A 20,521-nucleotide genomic window follows, 5' to 3' on the forward strand; every position below is an offset into this window, starting at 1 on the left:
CATTCTAGCTCGATAAATTGTATAGCTAGTGATAATTAGTAAAACTCTATTAACATTTTAAAGAACAAAACACTCCATTTATGTTCTGTTGTATTTTCCAAGTTTTTTGGCTTAACATTAATCTTTATGTAATAACAAGCGTAAAGCATAAAATTGTTGGCAGAATGGTGTGATAGAAGGAATCACTTGGGGTCACAAGATCTATCTAGACCATGTAAAATATATAACTTTTCTGAGCTTTGGTTTACTCATTTGTAAACTATGATAATAGTACTAATCCTACTTAACTTACAGAGTTGTGAGAATCAGACAAAATGATAGATACTGTAGTCCTTTGTAAAATGTGAAATTCTTTCATAAAATGTAAGGTTAGTGGGTTATATTACTTACTGTACCTTGAAAGCGTTCAAATTTAGCATTAATTCTGTTATGAACTCCACTGGTTCATGTGATTTTTTTTTTTTTAAAGCTTTAGCACAGTTTTGCTTCTTCGTAAGCTGACAACCAAAAAATGATAAAAATTCCATCAAGTCTTTTTGGTGTGCCTTCAGATTTCATTTTGCCTTGCTAACTCTGCAAGTTCATAGGAAAATTAAAAGCAACCTCTTTAAAGACTGAAAAGCTTGGTGTGCCATTATAGTTTAAAATATTTTCTTGATAATTTAGATTAATCTATCATGTCAGTTAAGATATTTCTTTTACATGTTTTTTTAGTGTTAATCTGTATATATTGAGTAAGTGATGGTTCCATTCTCTTTGTGGATATTCTTCTTGATTGTTATTAGTTTATTGGCTTTTAAAAAAGAATAGCCTTGAATTGCAGCAAAGCTAATGGTTAAGAGCACAGAAACTGCCTGGGTTGTATTCCGGCTTCAGTTATTAGCTGTGTGATCTTGGGCTATTTATTTGTAACTACTCTGTACTTGGGTTTCCCCATTTGTGAAACTAGATAATAATTAGTACCTTATAGAATGTTAGGAAAATTCAATGAGTGAATATTTGAAGTGCTTAAAAAAGTGCCTGGCAAACTGTTAAATAATTTTTTTCTTGTTGATTTTATTCACTAAAATTTATCAAGTATTAATGGGAAATAATAGCAAAGAGAAAGCTTCAGAGGCTGGCTGATATTTTTAATTTATTATGTCTTACAACTGATACTCTTTCTTTAAGCCTATAAATACTTGGAAGCTTGAGTGTTTGCCTCAGTCAACCACAGTTTGCACTGGATTTCATATCCATGATATTTTCATCATCTTAAGAAAAATGTTTATTAGTTTTAAGGATTTCCACATGTGCATGCTTTAAATATTTTAATTGTATGTTGCTTGGTTTGAATTATGATTTATTTCAGTTAGTACAAATAAGAATCCTGAGGACACTTTGCATTTGAATGACTATTATAAAATGCTTTGTAAAATATATGCTTTATATCTGTGGTCCCCAACTCCTGGGCCATGGACCAGTACCAGCCTGAGGTCTGTTAGGAACTGGGCTGCACAGCAGGAGGTCAGCAGCAGGTAAGTAAGCAATGCTTCACCTGTACTTACAGCTGTTCCCCATCGCTGGCATCACCGCCTGAGCTCCGCCTCCTGTCAGATGAGCAGCAGCATTAGATTGTCATAGGAGCACAAACCCTACTGTAAACTGCATGTGTGAGGGATCTAGGTTGCATGCTTCTTATGAGAGTCTGATGCCTGATGATCTGAGGTGGAGCTGAGGTGATGATGCTAGTGCTGGGGAGGGCTGCAAATATAGATTATCATTAGCAGAGAGGTTTGATTGCACAGAGACCATAATAAATCATTTGTTTCCCAACTCATATGGAAACCCAACAGTGAGTGGCAAGTGACAATTAAGCTGCATCTGTGGCAGGCTTTATAGTGGCAAGTGAGCATCTTACTTAAATTGTATAGCTGCATCTGGTGGCAGGCTTTAAGTCAGAATCCAACATTTATTTTAGTCCATGCATGGCCAGCGCATTATTTTATTTATCACTTCTATCCATGGTGCACTAGTCTCAGTCACAGTTTTAGTAAGCCCACAAGCTAACCCTAGCAGAAATGAGTAAAAAACAAACATTACGAGAGAGTTTCTTTGAAAAAGGGGAAAGACCCAATGATGTGACAGCAGAAGATCTAAGACTGCCAACAAAATGAAAACTGCATTTAAAAAAAAATTCCAAGATAGATTTCAGTTTCTTGAGAATAAAAAAAGAAAGAAGAAGAAAAAAATTCCAAGAGTCTCTCAAATTATGGATTCATTGCAACAGGTGATTCACATTCTCTAAGCTTGGCTTTGTATAATATGTGGCAGTGGGCTATCCAACAAAACCATGAGACCTTCAAAACTGCTTTGCTACATGGAGACCAAGCTCCTTGCACTAAAAGACAAGCTTTGGAGTTTTTCAAATGAAAAAAAACGTGAACACGAAGAACAGAAGCAATTATTGAAGGCCGCCACTTCATCAAAGGTGTCTGTACTGAGAACATCATTCTTAGGGGCTAACTGCACTGCTAAAGCTAAGAAGCCATTTACTATTGGTGAAGATCCGCCTGCTGCTAAAGACATTTGTCATGAACTTTTAGGATAGGCTACAGTTCAAAACGTGGCACATGTTCCTCTTTTGGCTAGCACCATAACTAGATGAATTGATGAAATAGCAGAGGATATTGAGGTACAATTGTTAGGATTAAGAGTCACTGTGGTATGCAATCTAGGTTGACAAGTCTACTGATGTTGACAACAAGGCAACCGTGGTTGTTTTTGTGTGATGTAGTTTTCAGGAGGATTTGCATAAGGATATGTTATGTGCACTTTCTTTTTCTTTTTTTTTTTTTCTTTTTTTTAGGTTGAATTTCATTCTCTTACTTGGGCTAGAGTACGCGGGCGTCAGCCTAGCTCACAGCAACCTCAAACTCCTGGGCTCAAGCAATTCTCTTGCCACAGCCTCCTGAATAGCTGGGATTACAGGCACACACTACTATGCTTGGCTAATTTTTCTATTTTTAGTAGAGATGGGGTCTTGCTCTTGCTCAGGCTGGTCTCAAATTCCTGACCTCAAGCAATCCTCCTGCCTTGGCCTTCCAGAGTGCTAGGATTACAGGCGTGAGCCACTGTGCCTGGCCAATTATGTGCACTTTTGTTGCCAGCCAACATTACAGCTGTGGAACTTTTCAAGCGTTTGAATGATTACATATCAGGAAAACCAAAATGGTCATTTTGCATCGGTACATGCATGGATAAAATTACTGCCATGACTGGACGGCTTTCTGGTTTCACTACTCAGGTCAAGGAGGTTGCTTCTGAATGTGAGTCTACGCACTGTGTCACCCATGGAAAAATGCTGGCTAGCTGAAAAATGTCACCTGAACTAAACAACATTTTGCAGGATGTATTTAAAATTATCAGCCACATTAAAGTATATACCCTTAACTCATGTCTGTTTGTGCAGCTCTGTGAGGAGATGGACACAGAGCACACACATCTTTTCTTATAGACAGAAGTGAGATGGTGTTCTAAAGGTAGATCACTGGCCAGAGTTTTTGAGTTACAAGAGCTGCTCCAGAGATTTCTTTTACAAAAACCGTCACGACTGGTAGCGCATTTCAGTGACGCAGAATGGGTTGCAAAACTTGCTTACTTGTGTGACATATTCAACATGCTCAATGAACTCAATCTGTCACTTCAGGGGAGAATGACAACTGTGTTTACTTTCCAACCACAAAAGACCCCTGATCTGGGAAGGAGTAGATCTATGACCCATTTGTGAATAAGCCAGGTGAGTCAACTTTGTGGTAGAAGAGGATTAACTGCTTGAGATCACAAATGGTAGCCTTAAAAGCATGTTTGAGACAATTTCAAATCTCCATATATTCTGGATTAAAGTCAAGGTGTACCATCCTGAAATTGCCACAAAAGCACTGAAAAGCCTGCTTCCATTTCCAACATCCTATCTTTGTAAAGCAGGGTTTTCTGCAGTGGCAGCAACCAAAACAAGATTACGGAGTAGAGTGGACATAAGCAATGCACTTCGGTGTTGCTGTCACCCATTACCCCCAGATGGACTATCTAGTTGTAGGAAAACAAGCTCAGGCTTCCCACTGATTCTGCATTAGGGTGAGTTGTGTAATTATTTCATTTTATATTGCAATGTAATAATAATAGAAATAAAGTGCACAATAAATGTAAGGTGCTTGAATCATCCCTAAACCATACCCCACCCCATCCCGGTCTGTGGAAAAATTGTCTTCCATGAAACTGGTCCCTGGTGCTAAAAAGGTTGAGGACCGATGCTGTATATCATTTGAGAGAAGTGTAAGTATGTATTTCAGAGTGTGGGTTCTGGAATCAGATTTGAGTTCCAATCCTTGCTCTGCCTCTGTGAGCTGAGCAATATTTGACAATTTGCCAATCCTTTCTAAGCCATGCTTTCCTAATTATAAAATACAGGAAGTGCACCTATTTTATAGGTGCACCTATTATATAGGCTTGTCTGGAAGGCTAAATGAGATATAATGCATTTATATTGTTATATATAATGCATATATACTGTTACATATAATGCGTATATACTGCATATATTTAGAATAGTGCCTGGCATATAGCAAGAATTTAATACATGTTAGTTACTGTTATGTCATGGATGCATTACAAAAGAACCAGCAAATAGAACAAGTGGTAATGTGAGGAGATCAAGGTTCAGATAGGATCTGTGATTAACTAAAGGTCACACCCCCCAAAAAGTAAGCCTCCACATGTCCAGTGAAGATCTTATTTTTGTTGTTTTATTTTTATAATTTTTATTTCAAAATATTAGGGGGTACAAGTTTCTTGTTACCAGGATGAATTGTATAATGCTGAAGTTGGTGCTTTTATTGCACCTGTCACCATTACAGATCTTTTACCGTTAAAATACTCCCTCCTTTTCTGCAGTCACACCTCTTCAACTCCTTCATATTGACTAGGTCCATCTAGAGATGATCTCTTTCATTTCCCAATGTGTTTCCAGTTCCTGGCTTTTGTCAGAATATTTTTATCTTGGTTATGATTCTGTCAGAGCCCTTTCATTTCTTCAAGGATCCTCCAGCCCTCCATTACTCAGACTGAAAGTGGTTAGCATGGGTGACAGCAATCTATTCTCAAAAAAGGAAGACAGATAGAAGAATAGGTGTTAAAGCTAAGTTTTTCACATTGGTTGATCTTTTTTTATTCTCCTGTGGTTTCATTAGCCTATCATTAACTCATATTTAATGTATCACTGAATTACTTTTATGAAGCTGTTCTATTCCATTTAAACTTTCTCCTCGTTTTCCTCTAAGATTATAAAATCAAATTAAGGTTTTTCTTAGGAACTAAGAAGGAGTTTGAGAATCACACAAATCCTCTGAGCTATTCTAAAAATAGGAAGAATGCAATTTATGAATTATGGGGTTAATTTTTAAAAATCTTGAATGGTTAAAATAATGGACGTATTTTTTTGCCTCAAAATCATGTTTATATCGTAAACATGCACGTAATATAATACTTAACTGCATTCTGAAAATTTGAGATAGTTTGATCCTATATATTTTGTGTAAGAAAAGTAACATTTTGAACATATTAATTCTAGAATTTGGCTTTCTAGGACTTGCTATTAAATTGCATTCAAACCATCAAGTGTTTATTGAATGCATTCTGCATATAGGGTACTGTGTAAAACTATAAGGTGATGTTTCCAAATCCTAACCCTTCCCTTAGTTTCCTCAATTATGCCTTCATTGGGTTTTCTGAGACTTTAGGAGATTGGGGTGAAGTGATCTTAAAGCTGTGATTGTGAATGTTTTATCAATATTGTTACTATTCAGTTTATTTCTTATGTAAGAGTAGCCTTGCTTTCTTAAAAGGAGGGTTGAGGGCGGTAGCTGTCTCTGAGCCTTGAAGATTGTTTTTGTGAGTCTTTTCCTGTTTAAACTGTCATCGTTTTACATATATGTGTAGTTCCTTATCTTTGTCTCCTTGTCTTCCTCTTTTTAGTGTATTTTTGTGTGTGTGTTTTTATTTCCGTATTCTTCTTAACAGAAGTAGGATTTTTGTGGACAGTCTATTGAGTTAGCCTCAGGCTGGTAGAGGATTGATATTAAAGAATTGGAAAACATGCTCACTGTCCTTAAGAAATTTATGCTTTATAGTAGGGATAAACAAATATAAATGTGTAAAATGTAGAAATAAATATTTCAATAAATTTAGTATATCAATATTCAACACAATATTTTGGCATTCTGAGGACATAGAAACTTACTATGCTAGGTTAAGATGTAAGTACCAGCAGAATTTGAGCTAAATTTTGAAGCATGGGTAGGATCTAGATAACTTAAGGATGGAGGATTCCTGGAAAAGTATAATAGTAACCGTTTTTGTAGTTGTATTGTGGGAAAAATATTTTACTGGGTAAACTAACACATTTTATGTATTAAAATATTCATGTGTCTATAAAATACAGCAAGTAATTCACATGTTCAAACTTTCACTCAATATCTGTAGCCAATGCAGAAACAATAAAAGAGTATTATGATACTTTATAAAAATTATTTACTTTTATATACTTAAGAAATGTTTGTAAAATCATATGCAGTGGTCCCTAGGTACATGCGGAGTTGAGGGGGGAGATTGTCCTCCCACATACCAAAATCTGGCCATACTCAAATCCCATAGTCAGCCCTCTACATGTGCAGGTTTCTCAATCCAAGTTTGAAATCCAAGTATAAGTGGACCCTTGAAGTTCAAACCCATGTTGTTAAAGGGTTAATTGTATTTGCTTTTACTTCCCAGTTAATGGTTTCAATATTTTTGATGACATGAAATTAGTTTCTAAGAACAAAACTCTTTTATATGAAACTTCTCCTGTGGGAAGAATTTGTCCTATTCTTGTCATCTTTGTCCAGGAACCAGTTAGATGTTAAATGAAGTCATCGTATCCTACTCTGCATCAGACACATAGGAAATTATTGCAGTTGAAGAGGAGAGGTCATGAGAAACTAATGGAGAATAATGGCAGGGCAAACAGCCGGGAAATGGATGTGAAGGGTGATTTACAAGGCAGGATTTGTAAGCTAGTTGACTCTTATCCTTTGCTTTCATTTTAATCAATGATTCTGAGATTTTTGAGCCTGCATGATTGCAAAGATTGTGCAGTTAACAAGGATAGAGAATACAGCTATGTGAGTTACATCTTGGTTACATATTTAATTTGAAGTTCTGACAGCATGTCCAGGTATATGGGTCTAGGCACACATTAGAAATACGGGATTGGAATTTTGGGAAGAAATCAGGTAAAATCTAGGAGTTCATATGGAGGTAATAATTTATGTTGCCAGGGGAAGAAGGAACTTCTAAACAAAATTCAGTTCAATCTCAGTTATGGTTAACAGCAGAAATTTAAGTTCTTTTTTTTTTTTTTTTTTACTTTTATTCTAGGAGAAAGCTGTTGTAAGAAATTTAAGTTCTTATGTTAAAGCATTTCTCTGGAGACTGGAGTTATATCCTGAATGATTTTTTTGCAATTTTCTTAGTTTTTGGACTCGCTGCTAGGTGGCAGTAGTAAGTAATGCCAAGGGCAGGGAAAGCAAGTATTAAAACAGAGTTTGTTAGCTTAAGTCTAATTCATCTGTTTAGTAAAGTTACAATTCACCGTACATTATTTTCAGTCCTTCTTATTCATTACATCGAATCTATAAAATAACTGTGAATTTTTTTCTCTTAATATGTGGCTCTTATAGGATAGTTCAAGAATTACGAGGGTTTTTTTTTATTTTTATTTTTTGTGGTATCAGGGTCATTTACTGTGTTCAGGAGAGAGGAAATGAGTTTAGAACTTACTGGGTTCAGATCTTCCCACAGTTGTTAAAAGAGCTGATCTTACTATATCTTTACATAAGTATGATACAACCTATAAATATTTAAGGGTTTTTACCACTTTTTTAAATTCTACTTCAACATATTCCTTTTGGATATTCTAATTTGGAGTATTAAATAGTAAATTTATGTCAAAATGTAAAAGAAAGTGTTATTGGCTGTCAATTAATATTTATAAAATATCGCCTTATTGTATGAGAGATATGTTGACATAATTATAAGCTGTTTAGTGTCAGAAAGCCTCACTGTGGCTTAATCTTAGAGTAACCTAGAATATTTATGATCAGTTAATATTAGCCGCTTTTTGTCTGTTTGTCTGGTTTTCTTCTGTTTCTTTCTTCCTGTATCCGTTATGGTTTTGTGTTTTTTCTTCCTCTGCCCATTCCTTAAACAGTGGTGTTCCAGGGTTCTATTCCTGGCCTACTGTTTGCTGTCATTCTGTGTCATTCCCCTTCAGCACTGCCACTTCCTTAGTTTTTAATTACTGCCTGCCTCCTATAGACTGACAGAATCCCATACTTTCCCCTTGAGTTATAGATGGTGCATCTAAATATTTGCTGTACATTTGCCCTTGGCCACTCGCACAGCCCCTCAGGCTTAGTATGAGTAAAACTGAGGGCATTTCTTTGTTTCCCTCCCTTTTTCTTGAATTTTGGATTCACTTTCTCCTTTTTCTCTTCCTTTTTTCTCCTCCTCCTCATTTCCAAATCCAGTTGGTGCCAAGTTTCATTAATTTTACCTCCTGAATATTTCTCAAGTTTGCCCTTTTTTTCTCCACCCTCTTCAGAGTTTCATCATCTTTTTTTTAAGTTTTATTTTTAAGTGACACATAATTGTACATATTTATAGGGTACAGTGTGATGTTTCAATATATGTACATAATCAGACAGTGGCTCATAACTGTAATCCCAGCGTTTTGGGAGGCCGAGGTGGGAGGATTGCTTGAGGCCAGGAGTGTTATGTTATGTTATATTACATTATGTTATGTTGTTGTAAGACAGAGTCTCACTGCATTGCCCAGGCTAGAGTGCCAAGGCATCAGCCTAGCTCCCAGCAACCTCAAACTCCTGGGCTCAAGTGATCCTCCTGCCTCAGCCTCCCCAGTAGCTGGGACTACAGGTGTGTACCATGATACCCACCTAATTTTTCTATTTTCAGTAGAGACAGGGGTCTTACTCTTGCTCAGGCTGGTTTCTAACTCCTGAGCTCAAGCAATCCTTCCAGCTTGGCCTCCCAGAGTGCTAGGCTTGAGGCACTGTACCTGGCCTAGTATTTGCTTTGATAGTCAATAAACTTTTAAGGAAAGTTTTAGAAGAGAAAGGTCATATATTTACCCACATTTTTACCATTTCCACTGTTTTTTATTTCTTGTGCCAATCCAGTTTTCAGTTTAGTACCATACTCCTTCTACCTGAATAACTTTATTTAACATATCTCATTTTGCAGTTCTGCTGATAATGAATCTTCTCAGCTTTTGTCTTATAGTCTTTTTTGAAATATATTTTTGTTGGATACAGAGCTTTGTGTTGACAGGTTTTTCTTTTCTTTCAGTGCTTTAAAAGTGTCATTCCTTTGTTCTCTGGCTTCCATAGTTTTTGGTGAGAAGTCTGTAGTAATTCTTATCTTCGCTCCTGTGATGGTTCTTTTTTTTTCTGACAGCCTTCAAGATTTTGTCTTTATCTTTGGTTTTCAAAAGTTTGAGAGTGCATCTAGGTGTGTGTGTGTACGTGTGTGTGTGTGTGTGTGTGTTTATCCTGAGCTACTTGGATTGTGGTTTGTTGTCTTTTACTCATTTTGGAAAATTCTTGGCCATTATCTCTTAAATATTTCTTCAGCCTTCTCTTGGTACTAAGTTACATGTATGTTACACTCTTTGATATTGTCCCTCAGTTCTTTGGTGCTCCCCTCCACTTGCTTTTCTAGTAACGTTTCAGTTTGGATAATTTTTGTTGCTCTATCTTAAAGTTTGCTGATTCTTCCCTCAGCCATTTTGAGTCAACTGATGAGCTCTTTGAAAGAGTTCTTCATCTCTTATATGTTTTTCTTTTTATTTTTATGAACAATTCTCTTTTTTTTTTGAGACAGAGTCTCGCTTTGTTGCCCAGGCTAGAGTGAGTGTCGTGGCGTCAACCTAGCTCACGGCAACCTCAAACTCCTGGGCTCAAGCAATCCTACTGCCTCAGCCTCCCAAGTGGCTGGGACTACAGGAATGTGCCACCATGCCTGGCTAATTTTTTCTATATATATTAGTTGGCCAATTAATTTCTTTGTATTTATAGTAAAGACAGGGTCTTGCTCTGGTTTCGAACTGGTTTCGAACTCCTGACCTCGAGCAGTCTGCCCGCCTTGGCCTCCCAGAGTGCTAGGATTACAGGCGTGAGCCACCGCGCCTGGCCTACGAACACTTCTATTTGACTTTTTCTTGCAGTTTCTGTCTTTCTGCTGAAATTCTCCATCTACTTGATCTTTTAACATTTTGATCACAGGCATTTTTTTTTTCAATTAAAAAACAGGAGGCATAATTCATGTGACAAAATTCACCATTTAAAAGTGTACAGTTACATGGTTTTTAGTATATTCACAGTGTTGTACAACCATCACCACTATCTACTTTTTTTTTCAAACTCTATGGTCAATGGATTTTTTTTCTTTTCTTTTCTTTTTTTTTTTTTTTTGAGAACTTTATGTATCCCCACTAATTCCAGAATCTTTCCATTACCCCCAAAAAGATACCCCATACCTATTAGCAGTCGCTCCCAATTTCCCTCTTCTCCTAGTCTCTGGCAATCATTAATCTACTTTCTGTCATTATAGATTTCCTATTCTGGATATTTCCTATAAGTGGAAACATACAATATGTGGTCTTTTGTATCTGGCTTCTTTCACGTAGCATAATGTTTTCAAGATTCATCCATGTTGAAGCATGTATCAGTACTTCATTTTTTTTAATGATCAAATATTATTCTAATGTATGGATGCATATGCCACATTTTGTTTATCCTTTCATTGGTTGATGGGCATTTGTGTTGTTGATACTTTTGGCTATTATGAATAATGCTACTATGAACATTCATGTTCAGATTTTTACATGAACATATGTGTAAATTTATGAGAAACTGCCAAACTGTTTTCCACAGGGGCTACAACATTTCACATGCCCACCAGCAAAGTATAGGGTTCTGATTTTTTCACGTTCTTTTCTAAAATTTATTTTCTTTAATTGATGAATACAAGTTGTATATACTTATGGTGTACAGCAGGATATTTTGATATATGAATACATTGTAGAATGGCTAAATCAAGCCAATTAACATATTCACTACCTCACATACTTATTTTTTATGTGTGTGTGTGGTGAGAACAGTTCTACTCTCTTAGCAATTTTCAAGTATTATACAGTATGTTGTTATTAACTACAGTCAGCTTGTTGTACATTAGCACTCTTGAACTTATTTTTCCTGTCCAACTGAAATTTTATATCCTTTCATCGGCATCTTCCTACTTCCCCCTCCTCTCTGGTCCTGGTAACCACTGTTCTCCTCTTTGCTTCTATAGGTTTGACTTTAAAAAATTCCATATATAGATATATATGTGGAAAATGTATATACACACACATATATAAAATATGTGTATACATATACATGATATCATGTGCTATTTGCCTTTTTTATTTTTTAGAGACAGGGTCTCACTCTTGCTCAGGCTGGTATTGAACTCCTGAGCTCAAGCTATCCCCCTGCCTTGGCCTCCCAGAGTGCTAGGATTATAAGCATGAACTGCTACACCTAGCCTGATACTTGGCTTTTTGTGCCTGGTTTATTTCACTTAATATAATGTCCTCCAAATTTATTTTTGTTTCACAAGCGACAGGATTTCTTTCTTTTTTTAAGGCTGAATAGTATTCTGTCGTGTATATATACACCACATTTTCTTTATCCGTTTGTCAGGTGGTGGACACTTAGATGGATTCCATATCTTGGGCTATTGTGAATAGTGCTGCAGTGAACATGGGAGTGCAGATGTCTCTTCAACATACTGATTTCCTTTGGATATATACCTAGCAGTGAAATTGCTGGATCATATGGTGGTTCTATTTTTAATTTTTTGAGGAACCTCCATACTGTTTTCCATAATGGCTATACTACAGTTTCTTCAGAATCTTGCCAACACTTGTTTTCTGTTTTGCGGGATTTTTAAAAATAGCCAATTCATAGTTATTTTAGAGTCTATCATCTGAGTGATCTCTGGGTCTATTCTGTTTATTGTCTCATTTCTTGACAATTTGTTGGTGTTTCCTTATGTCTGTCTCTCAGATTGAATTCTGGACATCGTGTGTAGAAGAAAAGTAGAGATTGAAGTAAATAGTATTTACCCTTGGAAACGGACACCTGTGCTTCTGTCATACTGGGAGTGTTGAGAGTTGAACAGTCTACTCTGGTTTGGATTTTGTTGTTGCTATAGTTACCTTAGTATACCACTGACTTCAGATTCCTTCAGCTGTGAGCTGTTACTATCTTGTGCTTAGCATCGGGTCTGGGATGCTGGAAGGTTATTCTCATTGTCTGTGCTCCGCTCTCAGTTTCAGCAAGCCCTGATCACTCCATGCTCTGCATCCTCCAGCAGCCAACTGTTGATGCTCTTTACTTAGTGTGAGACTTGGTAGAAACAGAGTCATTCTTCTACTTGATTTTTGTGTTTGTTTGTTTTGGTTTTCATACATATATATATATATATATATATATATATATATATATATATGTATGTATATCTGTATTTCTGTGCCACCATTTGATTGATTGTTAACTTGGCTGGCTAAAATAAGTCAAGGTTAGAGAGAATTTTGATCTAGAATTTTGAAGGCATTATTTCATTTTTTCCCTCACTCTCTTGCCCAGGTTGGAGTGCAGTGATGCCATCCTGGCTCACTATAACTTTAAACTCCTGGGTTTGAGCAATCCTCCTGGCTCAGTCTCCTGACTAGGTCTACAGGCATGTATCATTGCAAATAGCTAATTTTTGAGGGAGGGGTGGGAGGTGGGGACAGGGTCTCACTATGTTGCCCAGGCTAATCTCAAACTCCTGGTCTCAAGCGATCCTCATGCCTTGGCCTCCCAAAATGCTAAGGCATGAGCCATTGTGCCCAGATGATTCTTCAATTTTTTTATGTGACCTCTTTTCTACAAGGACACTTTTAGAATCTTTCCTTTTTCTCCAGCATTCGGAAATTTCAAGATATATGTGCCTGGGTGTGGGTCTTTTTTGGTATCTTTTTTGCTGGACACTCAGTTTTTCTGTTCTAATTTCTTTGTACTCTGTTTCTGGACTTTTCATTTTTAGGATATTTGACTTCCTAGATTGATGAGTCCTCTGATTTTCTTTTTTTTTTTTTTTCCTTCATTTTTTATTAGAGACAGGGTCTTCGCTGTCATCTAGGCTGGAGTGCAGTGCAATCACAGTTCACTGCAGCATCAAATTCCTGAGCTCAAGCAATCCTCCTGCCTAAACCTCCTGAATAGCTAGGCATGTGTCACGATATCTGGCTAGTTTTCTTATTTTTTCCTAGAGACAGGGTCCTGCTATGTTGCCCAGGCTGGTCTTGAACTCCTGGCTTGAAGTGATCCTTCCCCCTTGGCCTTCCAAAGTGCTGAAATTACAGGTGTGAGCTACCATGCCTGGCTTGGTTTTCTTTTCTTTTTTTTTTTTTTGAGACAGAGTCTCGCTTGTTGCCCAGGCTATAGTGAGTGCCGTGGCGTCAGCCTAGCCCACAGCAACCTCAAACTCCTGGGCTTAAGTAATCCTTCTGCCTCAGCCTCCCAAGTAGCTGGGACTACAGGCATGCGCCACCATGCCCGGCTAATTTTTTTATATATATATATTAGTTGGCCAATTAATTTCTTTCTATTTATAGTAGAGACAGGGTCTCGCTCTTGCTCAGGCTGGTTTCGAACTCCTGACCTCGAGCAATCCGCCCGCCTCGGCCTCCCAGAGTGCTAGGATTACAGGCGTGAGCCACCACGCCCGGCCTAGTTTTCTTTTCTTTTTTTCTTTTCCTTCTCTTTCTTTTCTACTTTAGTTGGGAGTATTGTTTAACTGTATCTTTTGGCTCTTGTATAGATTCTGTATATTTACCATCTTACTTTTAACTTCTAAGAGCTCTTTGTTGTTCTCTGAATGTTTTTCTTCTTTGTTAAAGTACACCTAAAAATATGGAATGCTTCACAAATTGGCACGATCATTCTTGTGCAGAGTCCATGCTAATCCTCTCTGCATCATCCCAATTTTAGTATATACAATGCTAAAGTGAGCCCCATGATGGTTTTTTATTTTCAAATGTATACACCTGTGCATAGTCATCACCAGATTTTTTCCTTTGTTCTCTTTCCCAGTTTATACATCCCCAAAAGATAACTAGTATTCTAACTTCTATCATTATACATTCGTTTTGCCTCTTCTTAAACTTTATAGAAATGAAATCATATATTACTCTGCAGTCTGACACAAATGAGTACTATATGATTTCATTTCTACAAAGTTTAAGAATTTTGTCAGTTTTCATTCCACTAAACAGTTCTGAGATTCATCCATGTTGTTACATGTATGTTTTTTATTACTGTGTAGAATCCATTGTATTAATATACCTCAAATTGTCAACAAAGCCTACTTAAACAACTGAATAATTATTTAATTGTCTAATTAATCATCTTGTAATTATCTTAAAAGCTTGTAATTTTCCTAAAACTAATATGCCAATAGTATATTTGCCTTGTTGGTTAGGCCAGAAACCTAGGAGTCACTTTTGATTACTCTTCTTATACCCACCCCACTTGCAATCTTACCAGAAAGTTCTGTTTATTCCTCTTTCATTTTTGTGACCAGAGTCCACCCTCTTCTCCTTGCCATCATATTTCTTTCCCAGAAGTTTTCCCAAACCTCTACTCTCACTGTTGCCGTGAAGCCTGCTCTCCAGGCAGCAGCCAGAGGAGTCCAGTGTCTTCTTACCTGCTCTGAACCCGCAGTGACCTTCTTTCTCACTTGACAATAAAATCCAAAGTTCTTACCATGGCCTGCAGAGCTCTTATCTGGCTCCAGCAACCTCTTTCATTCATTTCCTGTGCCACTCTTCCTTTCTCTGACTCAACTTTAGCTGTACGTGCCAACTTTCTGTTTTTTTCTGCCGACAGCGATCTTGCCCCATGTAGTCCAATACTTTGTTCCCTCATTTCCTTCTGGTCTCAGATCAGTTGCCACCTCCTCATGGGAGAGGCTTTCTCTTAATGGTTGAATCTATTAAATAAAAGGCCTCTCCTGCCTCATTTTTCTTACATTATACTATATTATTTTTTATAACACTCATCACTGGCTATTTTTATTATTATAATTATCTATGTAGCCATTTATCCTCCCATGAGGGCAGGGACTTTGTCTATGTTCTTTGCTTAATCCAGTATGTTCTAGGCCTATCATGTCATAACCCTTCAGGAATTGTTTTTGAATTCTCGAGTAGGGTAATTCTTTAGAACTTTTGAGTAGATTTAATGTTGTTAGAGCTTATCAATTTCTAACTATAACATACATAATATTCAGGTAGCTGGCTCGTAGATAATGTATATCATTTTATAATAGGACATGGTTCTTTTTATTTTTCCTAGGGTTTTGTTGTGTTTTTTTTTTTTCAGTTATTAAAGACAACATGTGCTTAATTCTTCAAAGTGTCTTTTCAGAATTAGAAAAAAAAGAAATAGTAAACATATAGTACCAATTCAAGAATTGGATTATTTCACATTGCTTCTGACTGTTCCAAATTAAGACATCTGGTGACTGTGGAAGTTTGGTTTCTCTGTTTGGTTAACCAGCTGGTTGTTCTGGAAAAGAAAAAGGCAGTTAATTGTTCTTGTTGAAAGAAGCTGGGCATTTATAGACTTACTATAAAGGGTGACTTTTGGATGGGACATTTTCCTGGGAAACTGGACATCTTAGGATGTTATTGGGGAAAATGGCTTTGCTTTTAAAAGGTGGTTTGAATGTGATATCTGAAACTTGCAGTATATTCTTACACTGCACGAGAAAGTGTGTGTCATTCCCTCCCACCCCTCCCCCTTTTCCTTGGTAACAGATTCCTACAATTTAAAAATTGTGCTTTTCCTAAGAATTTTAGTGTATTTAATGCATGAGATGCCATATGTTGCTGCAACCAGTATCTTGAACATTCATGTGAATAAGAATAGCATCTTCAGACTTGCTAAGCAGGATTAATTTACAAAGACACTGAGTCTCAGTCATTAATGAATATGAAATTTAAAATTATATTGGAGTTGTAGCAGATGTCAGTTTAGCATACCTTCCACTAAATATTCAGCATTTCTTCCCAATTTGAAACAAATGGTTCTTTGGCAAATTGTTTTAAAGACAATTCTGTGGCTGGTTTAAAACATACAAATTTTTCCAAATTGTTGATATAAAAGTTTTCTGGGAAAGATTCTACTGAAGTTTTACCAATGTATACTTTTTATCCCAAGGTATTATTTCCTTTAGGACTTCCGGATAATGTATTATACATTTTATATATAATATATAAGATGTGTGTAATATATGAGTGTTGCTATTTCACTCTTCATTGTTTTTCTGAAATGTTAACAAGATTCTTAAGCTTCCCCTGTGCAGTTTTGTTTCAGATAAGTGGACATCAGATATGTTTCTTGAATATTAAGCCTCTTTAATGTCCAGTATAGAGCTCTTGTGGCTACCATTAGGTTTTTCATGTTTGCCAACTGGCCTTGCCACTAGCGCATGACATTAGACATTAGCAGCTATTGCTTCCAGGTCATCTGCTCATATTCCCTCTTTTAAAAAATTAATATGCTGGCCGCGCGCGGTGGCTCACGCCTGTAATCCTAGCACTCTGGGAGGCCGAGGCGGGCGGATTGCTCAAGGTCAGGAGTTCAAAACCAGCCTGAACGAGACCCCGTCTCTACTATAAAAAAAAAAAAAAATAGAAAGAAATTAATTGGCCAACTAATATATATATATATATATATATATATATATATATATATATATATATCAATTAGCCGGGCATGGTGGTGCATGCCTGTAGTCCCAGCTACTCGGGAGGCTGAGGCAGGAGGATTGCTTGAGCCCAGGAGTTTGAGGTTGCTGTGAGCTAGGCTGACGCTATGGCACTCACTCTAGCCTGGGCAACAAAGTGAGACTCTGTCTCAAAAAACAAAAACAAACAAACAAACAAACAAAAAAATTAATATGCTACATGCTTATGTAGCGGCAACATAATATGCACCTATTTTTAAAAAGTTTATAAAGGCAGGATAATGTAGGAATTAGTAGCATGGGCTCTGCAACAAGAATACTCAGAATTCAGAAACCAGCTTTACTACATATTAACTGTGCTTTTCTCATAAGCAAAATGGACATAATAGTACTCATGGGATTATTATTAAGTTATCATGAAAATTTCTGCAATATAGAAAAAAACTAGAAAGAAGACCACCCCCCCACATACATACTCCAGGTATTTTTAAATATATTTTATGAACATTATTCTAGAGACCCTTCTGTGCATATATAAGGATAAAAATGGACAGAGGTATTCATTAATACAAATAATTTTATTAAAGTGGGATAGTAAGGCCAGGTGTGGTGGCCTGTACCTGTAATTCCAGCACTTTAGGAGACCGAGGTGGGAAGGTAGGTCACCTGAGGCTAAGTGTTTGAGACCAGCCTGGTCAACAAAGTGAGACCCTGTTTCTACAAAAAACTTTTTAAAAATTATCTGGGCATAGTGGCACATGCCTATAGTCCTAGCTACTTTGGAGGCTGAGATGAGAGGATCCTTTGAGCCTAGGAGTTTAAAGTTATACCACTGTACTCCAGACTGGGTGACAGAGTAAAACTCTGTCTCTAAAAAAATAATGATAATAAAGTGGGATAGTATGTTATACATTTTCTCTAAGTAGTATTACATTTAGTTTAACTTGGATTTAATCTACAAAAAATAAATAAATGACTGAAATTCAGGTTTTTAATACAAGAGATTCTGATTCTTAAAAATTCACTTTGAATTTAATTTTTTAAAAAGATAAATGATATTAAGAGGTTGGAATTGTTGTGTTTTGGAGTTTGTTAAAGTACATGTTTCAGATATGTCCAGAGCTTATTGACTGATACAGTCAAATGTAGGGTTTCCTGGAGAGCAGATAGCCTTTCATGTGGTGATTAGAGGACTCAGATTCCTTTCATTTTATGGATTTACCATCCTGTAGGGGGTTGGAGTCCCGTGCATCGAATCAGCAGATGGGGGAAGAAAAGGTGGAGAAGACACATCGCCTTCACTTGGCCTGAATGTGGCATGCGTCACTTCCACTGGCAAAAACTAGTCACATGCTGGGGCCAAGATAGTCCTTGCTGGGAGACCTGGGCTGTCTTTTCAGAGATCGCGCTGAATGTCCTATACCAATCCCAGTCCCCTAAATCCCAGGTGTATTCCACTCCCTATGGTTGCTTCTCATTTCCCAAATTTTGCATGGAGACTTTACTAGTTTGTGGTAGAAAAAGAGTTTGAAATTAGGGTTTTTGCTTCTTAAACTCCAAATTGATGATCTCTGAAAATATTCATAAGAAGTTATTAACATTTATTGCCTCCTGGAATAGGAAAGGAGCTTGAGCACAGAAATGTTCCAAGGCAGTAGTTTTGGAACCTTTTGAATTTTGAACCACATGAATATGTTAGATATTCAAAAGTATAAATATTTTATGAAACTTGCCAGATGGAATTCTATATTAAGCTTTTTAAATATTGTATCATATGAGTGACTTGTTTTTTTATTTTGTTGATGTGTTTAGAATCAGGGATCCTACCGTAATTACTGAGCATAGAATTTTTTTTAATTGCTTGCTATATGGTTTCAAATTGCATAGATTTTTATAAAAAGTTTTCTGGGAGTTCCTCTGTGTATCTCATTTTTCCTTTTTATTTTTGAACAAAAACAATTAAAAAGGGAGAGAGGAAGAACTGAAGATCCAAGTTCCTCTCTAATATGAATGAAATTTTATTTTTTAAAGTATTTTTTCTTAATCTTTATTTGTAGGGACTTTTTAAATTAGGTCAGTACTTGGTGATATACCCAAGATTTTATTTGATTATCTCTAATTAGGGTGGTTCTGGCTGCATTTACACAAACTGCTGCAAACTGACTTAAATAATCAGGAAATGTTGAATCTCATAAATATGGTATAAAACTTTCAATCAGTGGGCTCAGATCTACTTTAGAGTTAGGGCTCCAGATCTGGACAGCTTGTAGTTGGGAGGGGAATGCATGTACAGATTGGTAAAAATGTAAAGTTTCTGAACCAGTAAATGGTATGGGATTAGTGTGATTGGGTTAGGCTAATCAGTACCAGTCCCAGAGATGGAGTCAAGAGCTAAAACCATATTGATGCCACCTGGTGGGGAGAAAGGGGGAATTTGAGGAGTTACATTATTTTGTCCATTTGGATGTCTTAATTGTCCTTCAAATAAAATTTGTCTAATTGACTTCTCTGTCCCTAATTATAACTTTTGGGGAATATAATGGTGCTGGATAATGGGTACATGGGGATTTCTTTTACTGTTCTCTGCCCCATACAGATTCCATAATAAAAAGTTTTTAAAGAGAAAAGTGGATCACAATAAAAATAAAAAGTAAAGGATGATTGTTTATTGTAACTCTTTTTCTGGGTTGGCATATGTTTTTACAATCATACTGCTTGCTTTCTTTCTCCTCTATTAATATGTAGAATTAAAATGTAATTCTTTTTCTCAAAGCCTAATAAGCATATCCCTTAAAGTTGACAGCAGTACTTTTTTTTTTGAGACAGAGTCTCGCTTTGTTGCCCAGGCTAGAGTGAGTGCCATGGCGTCAGCCTAGCTCACAGCAACCTCACACCCCTGGGCTCAAGCGATTCTTCTGCCTCAGCCTCCCGAGTAGCTGGGACTACAGCCATGTGCCACCATGCCTGGCTAATTTTTTCTATATATATTAGTTGGCCAATAAATTTCTTTCTATTGTTAGTAGAAACAGGTTCTTGCTCTTGCTCAGGCTGGTTTCGAACTCCTGACCTCGAGCAATCCACCCACCTTGGCCTCCTAGAGTGCTAGGATTACAGGCGTGAGCCACCATGCCGACAGTAGTACTTTAATATATACATAGAAGACCAATAGCTTACTATCAGAATGAAGATAGGTTTACAGGTTTTGAAGTTACCACTTGAATTTCAAACCAAACTCTCCTAATATGCTCACTTAATAGCTACAAGAGCATGGGCAAGTTAGTTTCTCTTAGCTTCAATTTCCTTTGTAAAATGATATAATAAAACTTCTCATAAAGATAAATGATTAGAATTTAAAACCTGTATGTAAGTTTCTAGCAAATAGCCTAGCATTTGTTGAACTCCAGTTATAGTTATAGCCATGTGCTGCTTAACAATGAGAAATATGGGGTTAGGCCAGCGGTTCCCCAATCTGTTTTGGCACCAGGGACCAGTTTCATGGAAGACAATTTTTCCACAGACGAAGGCGGAGGGATGGTTTCAGGGTGATTCAAGCACTTTACATTTATCATGTAGTCAGAGCTCTCTG

General features: G+C 36.8%; 1 protein-coding gene and 1 non-coding gene across 2 annotated transcripts in view; one reads left to right on the forward strand and one right to left on the reverse strand.

Moving 5' to 3' along the window:
• WDR89 (WD repeat domain 89) overlaps positions 1-20,521 on the forward strand; it is a 39,374-nt gene that overhangs the window by 3,578 nt on the left and 15,275 nt on the right. The gene's annotated exons all lie outside the window — the stretch shown is intronic.
• Positions 14,091-14,194, reverse strand: LOC142871661 (U6 spliceosomal RNA). Its single transcript, XR_012919891.1, has one exon. It is a non-coding gene; the product is annotated as a U6 spliceosomal RNA (small nuclear RNA).

This window comes from Microcebus murinus, chromosome 6, assembly GCF_040939455.1.
Source record: "Microcebus murinus isolate Inina chromosome 6, M.murinus_Inina_mat1.0, whole genome shotgun sequence".
In the NCBI taxonomy this organism is placed as follows: Eukaryota; Metazoa; Chordata; class Mammalia; order Primates; family Cheirogaleidae; genus Microcebus; species Microcebus murinus.